Source organism: Dreissena polymorpha, chromosome 14, assembly GCF_020536995.1.
Source record: "Dreissena polymorpha isolate Duluth1 chromosome 14, UMN_Dpol_1.0, whole genome shotgun sequence".
NCBI classification, from domain to species: domain Eukaryota; kingdom Metazoa; phylum Mollusca; class Bivalvia; order Myida; family Dreissenidae; genus Dreissena; species Dreissena polymorpha.
The window spans coordinates 9,369,141-9,382,702 of record NC_068368.1 but is presented as its reverse complement, the minus strand read 5'-3'; the positions used below and the strand labels follow the sequence as shown (position 1 = coordinate 9,382,702).

The window sequence follows — 13,562 nt, the reverse complement described above, 5'->3', positions numbered from 1 at the left end:
ACAGACCCCACGGGCTGAGCTAAGGAGAGAACTGACCCCAGATACTGAGCATAGGAGAGAACTGACTTTAGAGACTGAGCATAGCAGAGAACTGACCCCACCGACTGAGCATAGGAGAGAACTGACCCCACGGACTGAGCTAAGGAGAGAACTGACCCCAGAGACTGAGCATAGGAGAGAACTGACCACCACGGCTAAGCAAAGGATAGAAACTGACCCCAGAAGATTGAACATAAGAGAGCAATTACCCCACAGACCTGCAGACATAAAAGAGAACTGACCCCACAGACTGAGCACCGTTGGGAACTTATCTCACATACTGAAGCTAAGATGAGAACTAACCCCAGAGACTGAGCATAGGAGCGAACTGACCCACAGACTAAGTATAGGAGAGAACTGACCCCACATGTTGAGCAAAGGAGAGAACTGACCCCAGAGACTGAGCATAGGAGAGAACTGACCCCACACGAATCAGTGAAGGAGAAAACTTACCACTCTGACTGAGATTTGAGAGAACTGACCCCTAAGACTGAGCATAGGAGAGAACTGACCCCGAAGACTCAGCATAGGAAAGAACTGAACCCCACAGACTGAGATAAGAGGAGAACTGACCCCACAGACTGACAAGTGCAGAGAAGTGACCACACAGACTGAACATAGAATAGAACATTCCCTAACTCTGAGCATGGGATAGAACAGACCCCACAGATAAGCATAGCAGAGAACTTACCCCAGATACTGAAAATATGGTACAACTGACCCTACATACTGAGATAGGGAGAAACTAACCCCACAGACTGAGCATAGGAGAGAACTGACACCACAGCTGTAGGATAGGAGGAAAACTGACCCCAGAAACTGAAAATATGATACAACTGTCCCACTACTAAGCATTGGATATACCTGATCCCACAGACTCAGCATAGGAGACAAATTACCCCCCCACATACTTAGCATAGAAGACAACTGACCCCACAGACTAAGCTGAGGAGATTACTTACCCCACATACTGAGTATAGCAAAGAACCGACCCCACAGACATAGCATAGGAAAAGACTGACCCCACAGACTGAGCATAGAAAAGATCTACCCCATGTACTGAGCATAGAAGAGAACTTACCACAGAGACTTAGCATATGAGAGAACTCACCCAACAGGCTAAACATAAGAGAGAACTGACCCACGGACTGAGCAAAACAGAGAACTGACACCACCAGACTTAGCATAGGAGACAACTGACCCCACAGGACTAAACTGAGGAGATAATTTACCCCACATACCGAGCAAAGCAAAGAACCGACCCACAGACATAGCATATGAAAGAACTGACCCCACAGACTGAGCATAGAAAAGAATCTGGACCCCCATATACAGCGCATCGTAGAAAACTGACTCCACCGACTGAGCATATGAGAGAACTGACCCCACAGTCTGAGCATAGGAGGGAACTGACCAACAGACTGAGCAAAGCAAAAAACTGACCCGACAAACTGAGCATAGGAGATAACTCAACCACAGACTGAGCAAAGCAGAGAACTGACCCGACAGACTGAGCAAAGCAGAAAACTGACCCCACAGACTGAGCATAGGAGAGAACTGACCCACAAACTGAGCAAAGCAGAAAACTAACCCCACAGACTGACCAGTTGCAGTGAACAGACCACACAGACATAGCATAGGAGAGAACTGACCCACAGATTGAAGATAGCCAAGAAACTGACAATACAGACTAAGTATAGGAGAGAACTGATCCCAAAGGACTAAGATAAGGAGTAAACTGACCCCACAGCCTGAGCATAGCAGAGAACCGACCCACAGACTGAGCATAGGATAGAACTGACCACACAAACTGAGCTTAGGAGCGAACTGCCCCCACAAATTTAGCTAAGGACTGACCCCACATACTTAGCATAGCAGAGAACCAACACTAAATACTGAACATCAGAGAAAACTGATCCAAAAGACTGAGCTAAGGAGAGAACTGACCCCACAAACCAAGCATAGGAGACAACTGACCCCACATACTTAGCAAATGAGAGAACTGACCCACATACTTAGCATAGGAGAGAACTGACTCAAAGGCTACGCTGAATATAGAACTGACCCCACAGACTAAGCATATGAGAGAAACTGACCCCATACACTTAGCATAGGAGAGAACTGACCCCATATACTGAACATAGGAGAAAACTGAACTCACAGACTGAGCATAGGAGAGAACTGACCCCACAGAGTGAGCATAGGAGAAAACTGACCTCACAGACTAAGCATAGGAATGAACAGAACCCACATACTAAGCATAGGATAGAACTCACCACACAGACTGTCAAAAGCGTAATTGACATCTATTTCAAGTACCAGCCATAACTTTTGATAAATGAATTTAATTTTGCATTCAATCTTATTGTTCTCAGTGTACTGGAGGTGCGCTCGTTAACATACTTATTTTCACCCTGTAGTGAATTTTTTTAACGGTCATTCCTCGAAAGCAACGACATATCCTTTATTAATGTATCAAAGAAAGAATGATGGTAGCAAATGTTCCTAACAGATCTGTATAATTTTAATGATAAAATAACCTTTTATATTTATAAAATATACTTTATACATTTAATTTATTTAAGTTTTAATAATAAACCTTTCTAGTTCGTCATATTAGGTCATTCTTAGCGTTGAAAAATAACATAATGTGCATTTCGAAACACTATATGCACAATATACTCAATCAAACGAAACTCAAACAGTTGAACTTTGGTAAAGTTTCTAATTATTCCATTCGATTTGCGACGTTTAATTGTGTGCACAGGATGTTTAGAAGCTTTTAAAATGCGCGTGAGTGATTAAAACAGATATGATGAGCAGATTTTATTGTATTTAATTTGCATTTAGACATGATTTAGTGTCCAAAATGAAATGAGAAAAAAACTAATTTACTCTTTGAATTTGAATTAGAAAACTTGAATAATGGGCTCAACATTGGAAAACAGTTAACTATTATAAAATTTCCGTTATCGAGAATGTCTCGGGTGGACTTAATATAAAAATTAAATAATAAAATGATCTTTAATATGTCGTTAGACGTTCAACTATTGAAGTTATATAATTGTTCTACATTTGAATATGTTTTCGATTCTTTGTTTATGAAATAAAATATATTTTAACGATCACAACATAACCACTTTAAGAACATTATTGTGATGTAAATCATACTGTTGTAAAGAGAACAAATCCAGCGATCACTGTTTCGCTATTTTTATACTTACTTCATGAAATGTTGTCACTAGTAAGCAACATTATGTATCGTTTATAATGTAAATACATAATACATAATAGAGCAAATATAACTTTATTAACGACATCAACTTTATATTATTGCACTTGAAGAGACAAAAACGTTATTGATTGTATATGCGATTTTTTTTTTACTTTCGATATATCATTTTGAAAATGTACTAACGCCTTTTTAAATATTGACCATTCAATGCCAACATTATCAGCCAACATAACTTTGAACGCCACTAATGCAGTGGGGTTTTGTTAGTAACATTCTCTTCCTATAACATTGATAACGATTATTGAATTGCATACACGTGTAATAAATATTTCAGTGTTAGCCGTAGAAAATGTTATAAAATGTTTTATGTTTACAGTATCGGACGAATATATAGAGAATACATGGTTAGTGCCGTAATGGAGAAAGTTTATCCGATGAGGCTTAGAAAAAGACAATAGGACGACATTTAGCAAGCCCTATTATCTTGTTCGGGCCGAACGGGATACACTTTCTCCATCTCGGCACTAGCCATTTATTCGATTTATCCTGCTTCATTTTAAATAATGTCTTTAACATATTGTTATTTTGTTCGATTTAATGATATTCCATTGAATATAAAACCAATTGCAGACGACGACGACCGAAAATAAGTGTGTATTAGTGGAGTGTAACCTTTCTATTTATATATTTAAGAACCGACGTATCAAGGGCACCGTATTACCGGTGACGTAAACATTCATTTGTAAATAAATAATATTAAATGCAACCTCCGTACACAACCTTCATATACTTATCAGAAACATTACTTTTCATCAAGTTAATACGAAACCTACCTTGTATGTTCACAAAGACTCCGTTTAATCCATCACAGAAGAAGGTCACTGTCCGCAATTTCGGTTTCTACTGTTTACTTCTATTAACGGTGATGACATAGTTTTCACGCAGACAAAACACATTTTCAGAAAATAACAGTGCACTGAACTAAACTTCCATACTGTCAACTATATACAAACAAAATATCAAAGTTTAAAACATGTTGTGATAAATTTTCTAACAATTAATGACATTGAAAATGAATGAGTGTTTTGTTAATTAGCTTTCACTTTTACAATGAGGACACAGAAATGTAGAATTTCTTCTAAAACACCGCACTGGAGTACAATATTTTAGATGAGTCCAGTGGCTACATTTGTCACATTTACCCCACTGAATAATTTCTAATGTGTATATTAAGTTTATTGCATCTGGTGAGGTGTTGCCACATACACAACATGGAATGCTGTCAGCTTCATCATCAGTCAGTTCGGAGTCACAATCATCAATGTGAGGAACATTAAGTCCAGAGGTGCTTGGTTGTGGTGACGCACTATGTTTGTTGGAATGTAAGTTTGTTTTTGTTCTTTTTTACTTGTTTTTGCCTTTGTTGTTTTCTTTGTTGTTGTGACAACATCTATTTTCTTCAGTTTACTTTCTTTTGATGATGACATCAAGAAACCAGTGACAGATGGCTGTAATTTTCTTTTCTGTGGCTTTTCAATAACTTTTGTAATTTTTTCTTGTTTCTAAAAAGCTTTTTGTTTTTTTTTCAGGAATGACTACAGCCTGTGTATTGGTGTTAATAATTGACGGGTCTGTCTTTGAAGGGAGAATCTGGTTCCTCTGCACAGGGTAGACACCAGCTTTTTTGAATAAAGATATGAGGTTTTCTGGAGTAAGACCCTTGTTATATGCTTTACTTGACAATTCAGTAATAGTCAAACGGGTTACCTGAAGACCAGGATTGTTTCTCAAAAAAGTTTGACATTCACTGTAAAAGACACCTTTAAAGGTCCGAAGCAGCCAACGTTCAAGTGTTATGTGACATGAGAGGTGTGATGTGGTTGTACAAAAAATATCACATTGTGCTCTTTACCCCAATCTCTTGAAGTCAGATTAATATGTGATTTGTGTCCATCAAAAAGCACTAACAAAGGAAAGCCATTGGATGGAGCATGTTTAAGAAAATGTGTGTTCATGTACTGTAAAAATACAGTTGAATTGGACCACCCACTTTCTGTGACAGTACCATTTGCACCTGGTCAACAGCCTTTCAACAGCTCATCATTCCAGCGTATACCAGGAAAAATGTAATACGGTGGAATTCGACTCCCAACAGCGTTACCAGATGCCATGATGGTGACTGTTTTACCACGATTTGATGTTATAGCTTGTGGTTTAGTGTTCTTTAAACATATTACATTCTTAGGATTATGTTCCATGAGCAATCCTGTTTCACCAATGTTAAAAGATTTTCTGGTTTGTCTGTTAAATCATATTTGACTAAAACAGCATTGAGTTCATTGAAATATTTATCAAGGACCTCATTTGAAGTGCATTTGGCACGAAGTTGCGACAACTTTTGAGGCTTTGCCAATGCCAACTGTATATGACGTCTCTTGAAACCTTCAAACCAAGAATTACCAAAAGGGAGATATGTTGGCACTTCCGACCAAGAGACACTGCACAGTCAGTTGCAATTTTGATAAACTCAGCCAGGCTATACCCGTAACCAATACTAGCCATGTATGAAACATGCTCAACAAGTTCAACCTCTTCACCTAATGTCAATACAGGGTATGGACGAGAGTTGATAACAAATTTATCTGTTTCAGGTACAGATTGCAGACCTAGAGTTTTGTCCCTTAGAGTACTTTCAGGTACACCATACATTAAAGCAGTTTTCCTAACTGAAGTGGCATTGTCTTTAACTTGTTTATATGCCATAAACAGCTGGTTTGAATCATACTGACGCTTTTTCTTCTTCACATGTGGGAACTGAAATTAAACAAGACAAAAGATGTTTTAACTTACCTTCAAATCTTTGGTAGAATAATCATTTCAATAATAAGGATTATCATGACAATTGAGAAGTTTCGCTCAGTAATGTACATTGGATGTGTGTACATCCGGGTAATGGAAACGCGCACCTGTCGCTACTATGTAAACATTTGAAGACGGACTTTTCAAAATGAGTTTTTATGAGAAAACTAAATGATCAACCAGATTGTATGTGTAAATAACGAAAAAAATACATGGGCATTTGTGTTTTAATACCTACTTACCCGAAGAAAAGACATTATTTAGAGTATTTCTCGTTTTGACAGCTGCCGGCAAAAATAGTAAACAGTCTCCGATGGAAGTTGTAAATGAAAATGCGCGTGCTGTGACGTAGAAGCGTATTTACAAATATCACCGGTAATTCGGGTACGGAGAATATATTAAAGGTTTTGAGTAAATACATTTAAAGGCGGAATCGATTACTTCATTAACATGTTTCCGCAAATTTAATACCCATTTATTACTTTTGCTATCATTTTTTTACAAAACATTTCGCAGGAACTTCGCATGTACATCTTTTTTAGGGCAAATATTAGAACATGTTAATCTGCGCGTAGGAAAACGTACTTACGATTAGATCGTGGTCACGCGAGGTACTGCCGGAGTTCAACTAGTTTATTTGTCCCTGCTGTATAAGGTCAATGTTTGCAACGGAGGCAGGATAAATATTTCTATATAAGCGTATTATAGAAAATTGAGTATCGGAGTCATGAAACTTCATATTCTCCACCATGAGGGAAATTTTTTTAATCACACAATTGTATTCAATATACAAGGCATGAATATGCGATAACTGATTGTGATAATAAACTTGTTAAACACAATTATTCATTAATTGTTGAAAAAATGTACATTTCTTAAATAATGTATTACTCGATTGACGATGGCTAGTTTAGTTATTTTCAAATATCGTGCGGTCGTGGTGTCAGGGTGCCACAGTTTTTTCTTAATAACGAAAACGTTGTATGAAGGTTTCGTTGTTAAAAGGTAAAACTGTTAATGGTAACACCATTTACATTAATGTAATTTTTGTTTGTGACCTAGTCAGAACGCTCATTTTCTGAACTTTACTTTACCGTTTATACAAGTATTAATTCGTTAAAGTATTTTGGACAAAACTACATGTGTTGCTTTGCCTCAAAATAAAAATGCACACGAGGTGTAACAGTGAACTTGTATGCCTCTTTGCTCAGAACTCTAACTTGACTTGTGCAATGTTCTGAGAGAAGAAAATCTCCTCTCGTTATAACATTCAACTCGCAATAGCAACTCTATGTATAAAACAACACACAGATCATTATTTTATTTTTCAACAAACCTTCATTCAAACATACGATATATTTATGTTTATGCTGATTATCTGTTAAAAATTGTAGAATCTGGAGGTGTTTATTATTTTAGTTACTAGAAGAACGTCACACATGTGTTTAATTCAGATATCTTTGGTCTTCCTGTTTCTCCGGAAACAATCCATTGTCATGGCCGGTCATCTCATGCTACACTTAAGATGTAAAAGGAAGTTTTAAACACATTTAGATGTACAAGGAAGTTTTAAACACATACTTTTCGATGTTAGAGTTCACTTCACTACACGCATTTAGTCGATTAACAATTCGCCAAAGTAACAGTTGATTATATAAGCATGTATACAAAAGAAAGGAGGGATTTATTTGTATTTGGATTTATTCTACATGCATATGTATGCGCAGGTATTACTCGTATGAACTATTCAGAGAGTTATAATAATTATGATTCATATAAATGAAAAAAGAATGTTGGAAATACGCTACATTTATAAATGTTTATAAATGTTTTAGAGTTTTCTGTTCTCCAAAAACAATCGATTTTAGCTTGATATATGCATGTCCATTTTTAAATGACGTTGACCATATATCATGTAAAATGTGTAAAGGTATTTTTCTTCGCGTGTGCGAGGAAGAATAAATATTAATGCCACCCCACATAAAGACGGAATTCATGACCTCCCAGTAGTTAGTAAGACACTATATCCATAACGCCGCGGAGACCTATAAACGATTGACTATGCCATATTTAGGTTCATATTAAGAGCACGTTTGTATAAAGAACCGTTTCATTTGGTAATGTCTGCATTTTGGTGAGTAAATTTAACTACATGCAATCATATGATTGTGAACCCTGTTATTACGGAACGATGTGCACAGGTGGTAAATTAAAACGCTTACTTTATGCATACACTTATCTATGTATTAAAGGACATAGTCACATTAAAAAAAACACAATGATTTATAAACAATAACAACACATTCATTAAATAATCGGTTTATTGTAAAAAATTTAACTATATATGTCCGAAAATATCAGTGTAAACTACTGCAGTACTTTAAAGAACATACTTGTAAGAACACTGTTCGACTTTACTTCTCATTTTCAGATAAAAGCACACCAAGTTTTTGTGTAAGACGCATTTCTTTAAAGTAGTTTGTCTATATAAATGACAGTTGTATAGTTACCATAAGGACCTTGTATCTTATTATTATATAAATGTGTGCGCAACATATATGCTTTCCGCAGATTGCTCTCCGATTTTATCAATAATGGATATTTCTAGGTTATCGTTTGCCTTACTTAAATGTGTAACACTGTATGTAGTGAACAACAATAATGACCACCTGTATTGGTTCGTTTTCTTTTTAGTTTGTCTCTCTCCCCCCCCCCTCTCTGTCTCTCTGTCTCACTGTCTCTCTGTCTCTCTGTCTCTGTCTCTGTCGCTCTCTGTCTCTCTCTGTCTCTCTCTGTCTCTCTGTTTCTGTCTCTGTCTGTCTGTCTGTCTGTCTGTCTGTCTGTCTGTCTGTCTGTCTCTCTCTCTCTCTCTCTAGTAATCGGATATATCCTCTCGTAGATTACATGTTCTATCTATGATATAAGCTGATATCTGTGATCTTGTTGTCTCTCTCTCATCTCTCTTCTGATCTCTATCTCTATCTCTATCTTTCTGTCTGATCTCTCTCTGTTCTCTGTTAGTCGCTCTTGTATCTCTCTGTTTCTGTGTTATGTCTGTTCTGTTGTCGTGTCTGTCTGTCTGTTGTGTGCTGTTCTCTCTATCTATCTCTCTCTCTCTCTTCTCTACATTCTCTCTTCTCTCTTTCTCTCTAGTCTCTTTCCTCTCTCTATCTCTCGTCTCTCTTCTTCTCTCTTTCTCTCTCTTCTCTGTCTCTCACTCTCTTTCTCTCTATTTCTCTCTCTCTCTCTCTCTCTTATCTCTGACTCTCATCTCTCGCTCTCGATCGATCGATCGATCGATCTATCGACAGCCAAACATGTTGTCTATGATACGTATCTTACTTCCAGTTGCAGAGGAAAAGACGACTATTGAACTTTTTCTTGGGGAGCTTGCAGGCATCATATTAGCAGCCATTGCGGCGGGCGGTTGTTTGTAGTGTAGTCACGGTATTTTGCTTGAGACACAGAAGACGTCAGTAAGTATATCAAAATTTACTCTTATCAATATAATCAATAGAACTGCTACGTTGTTTATGGAAAATTTCAATTGCTCATCCAATGTGTTTTAATTTTTTGCCGTCTGAAGATCGGAATCAGTTTTAATTGTGCAGATTAATGTTTTTCTGTTTTGTATCTTTAAGTGTGTAATGTCTTTTTAAGTGATTTATTTTTGGCTTTGTGTAATGTTTGGCGGGTCATTAAACTGGTTTACACCCGATGATTTGCATTGATCGTGATATACGGATGTTGAGGAACGTTACTCGCCTTCTGATTTCTGTTTCAGTATTCATTTATTCAGTATATAACCTATGTCGATGTACATGTACTTTTACCGAGTATTATTTAAGCCCATAAAACGCTATTGTATCACCTTTTATTTTTCAAGAACATCTTCATCGAATAAAATGGAAACACATCAAGGAACGGCTGGTTCTGCCTACGATGCATTGTCACCAACAACAAAAGCAACAAGCCACTATGACAAACTGACAATAACAATTCGTAGGTGTTGTGTTGCGTTAAAAATAATTGTGAACTTGTAGAAATAATTGTCAGCGAGTTAAGTTACAGGTTATAAACTTGTTGATCTAGACCAAATATTAAACTTTATCTTTAAAGATCTTTATCTTGCAAGAAGGTATATTTATCTCAGTTAAGCCAAGATATGATTTGTGGTATCCATTCTTTGCTCGAATACTTTCAGCGCCAACGTCTTCTGCATGCAAACAAATTCCAACAGCCTTAAATAAAGTTGAAAAATACGAAAGGCTGCAAATAAACCAAAGTAAGTAGTAGTATGAAGTATCATATCAAGAAATACATACATTACAGAAATACATTAATGTGCATGGAAACATTACTGAATGGTTGATTTATTATTAATCAACCTTTCAGTAACAGAAGTTTTGTTGTATTCTAGGTCAATATTCAATGGTATTTAGTTTGCATGCTAGAAGTTTTAAATAAAAACAGATCATATACAAGTGAGTAGATACACATCTTTATTATTTGAGAAATACATTCGGACAGAATACCAGAGTAAATCCCAAGACAGTACTACATGCGGATGTTGTACAATAGGATTTGGACGTATATCAATACCGCCAAATTACACGATTTCTTTTTTATCCGTTACAGAAACAAACGCTGCCACGTACGAAAAGTTGTCGCCAAATTTAGCCACTGAGGAACAGTACGAACGAGTGGAAACCTATTAATGTTAGTAATAATAATAGAGACGTTATATATTGAACAAATATAATAATATTTTATATGTTTTACATTCGTAATATTATTTACCATTTCAATATAATTTTCTGTAAATACACAAGCAATTGTATCGCTATTTATGTAGACAGAGCTTTGGTAAAAAACAGTTCAATCGCATCCAAACGAAAATCCAAAATGTAATTCGTGACATTTAACCATAAAACAGAGTATATATGTCTGCGTTATGCATATAAAACACCATACACCAAGCTATTCAATTAATCTTTTTAAACGATATTTGCTTTGTAATCTTGCCAGTAAATTGAATATCATTGCGTTGTCGTTGGGATGTTCTTGATGCAAGCACGAACAATGATTTCAATCATTCACATTTCAGTGCCCTGAAGAGAAAGCACAGTGAATTAGGAACTTATCATAGACCACACCTCCGGATTGAAAAAAAAAATCATGCATGCAAGAAACGCAGAAGTTTCAGTTAAATGAAATTGTTTCCGTTACATATGTGTATGATGATATGAATTTATTTTTGAGAGGAATACAGTTTCGTGTATCATTAATTTTGAATGAATATAGGACTAACGATGCTTAAATGAACATTACTGACCAGTTTGTCTGTTTTGTACATAGTAAAATGACTTGCCGAGACAAAACACAATATTCGTATTATTGTGTTCATAGTTGTGTCGGTGAACAAAGATTAATTAACATAGGTTAGAATTAGACGCCTTTAAACATAAACTGGAAACTTCAAAGTTTGAAGAAAATAAAGCTAATATATCGCTGAAGTTAAGCATTGTATATATTTAAATAGACTATATAATTTACTGTGGCCCCAAAGAGGCACCTTTATAAAAAAATGCATTTGACAAAACTAATAATAGGATAGAAGAACGGACACACCTCTCTTTATACAATACAGAATTAGATGATACATTCAGACATAATAATCGCTCATAATATAGCAACCGTTGGTTTGACCTTTTTTATGTTAACATTTTAAAGTCATCATTTTGAGCATTCTTTATCATATATACATTGGATATGGTTATTTATCAGACATGATATCACAGTTACTAAAAGTGATGTTAACTGTCACTTCTTAGAATGGCTCTTAAATCATGAGCTCGATGCCAACGTAGTGTTTTACTGTTTCTGACTTTTTGCTGATTTGTTTATATCAAATTTGGCGTATGGTGTATTACAATATTTGATTAAATTAATTCGTATAACAGTTTAAGTAAAATGCGTAAATGTAGAATACTATATTGTAGTAGGACTTACACCTTTTTATCAAATGGTCCAGGGGTCTATCATTGATGTGGACGTTCACATTTTATTGAAAGGTCCTGGGGCATTAAGATCGGCTTACACCTTTTGATCAAAAGATCACAGAGTCTATAATTGTCGTAGACTTTTGATCATTATGTTAAGAGTTCTATCTTTGGTGTTACTTCCACATTGTGATCAAAATGTCCAGGATTAGTTCATTGGATGGTACCACATATTTTGATCAAAATGTCCCGGGTTAGATACTTGGTGTGGACCTGCACCTGTTTTTAACAAAGTCCAGGGTTAGAACATTGGTTTTGACCAACACATTTTGATAACAATGTCAAAAGTTAGATAAATGGTTTGGTCCTACACATTTCGATCACAAGGTCCGGGTAAGATCTTTGGTGTGAAGTTACAGCTGTTGATCAAAAGGTCCCTGGTTAGATCATGGTTGGGGACCAACACCTGTTTTTAACAAAGTCCAGAGTTAGATAATTGGTTTGGGCCGACACAAATTTTGATCAAAAAGGTCCCGGGTTAGATCTTTAGTGTTCTTTTGATCAGAACGTTCAAGGCAACGATAGACCATTGATGAGGATGCAATCAAGCAGTTATCGCATGATCACCCTAGCAAGAAATGGACCCATTTGGACGTAACCTGGCGCCCCAGCTCCAAGTTTTATCGAGGAAAGCGCGACCGACTTTCAGTTACCAGAATCCTCCTTAATGACATAAAGTTGCTTTATTCTTCAACAGCGAATGATTTGTGTATAATATTTGATTGAACAAGTCTTTACTTTTATTGTTGCAACTTTTCCATCTTCTATAATGTTATGTTTTGTAAATTATTGTTTGCAGTGTCATGCCTTAATCACGCAACACTGGTACATCGAAAGCAACGTACTAAACATACGTTTTGTGTTCAAGTCCTTTGAATGCAGTGGAGTAATTTTTTGCTTACCTTGGTCTTGTGGTTTGTCACTACCGCAATGAATTTAAAGTACATGCAACTATGACCGTCTGAAGTTTAAAAAAACATATTAATTGTAGAAGATTTGTTTTGTATTATAATCTTGTCGTCATTTACAATCTCAAAATAAAATGTATTCCCAATCTTCATTATTGTTGGACTGATCATTTGCCCAAATGCTATCGCCAAGTTCGAAACTGGATCATTTTCGGTCAATAACTCCGTCATTAGTTGAAAGTGAAGAGAATGCTTGTTAAAACTTGTAAGGCCTTATTATTTTCAATTATTATAAATCTTGATGAGACGATTTGTGATACTGCATTCTGTACACAAATTTCCTCTGTTCCGTAAAGAAGTATTTGCGTATGATGACTGTAGATATGAATTAAACGAAACGATAAACCCATTCAGTTTATCTAACATTGTTTTATTTCGCCCAGATATGATGTGATGTTT

At 36.1% G+C, this 13,562-nt stretch overlaps 1 long non-coding RNA gene across 1 annotated transcript; it reads left to right on the top strand.

The window, feature by feature from the left end:
* Positions 1–7,728: 7,728 nt before the first annotated feature.
* On the top strand, positions 7,729–13,253 carry LOC127858201 (uncharacterized). Its single transcript, XR_008038808.1, has 6 exons — positions 7,729–7,860; positions 9,482–9,609; positions 10,020–10,135; positions 10,338–10,418; positions 10,772–10,852; positions 11,241–13,253. It is a non-coding gene; the product is annotated as an uncharacterized LOC127858201 (long non-coding RNA).
* Positions 13,254–13,562: the final 309 nt, after the last annotated feature.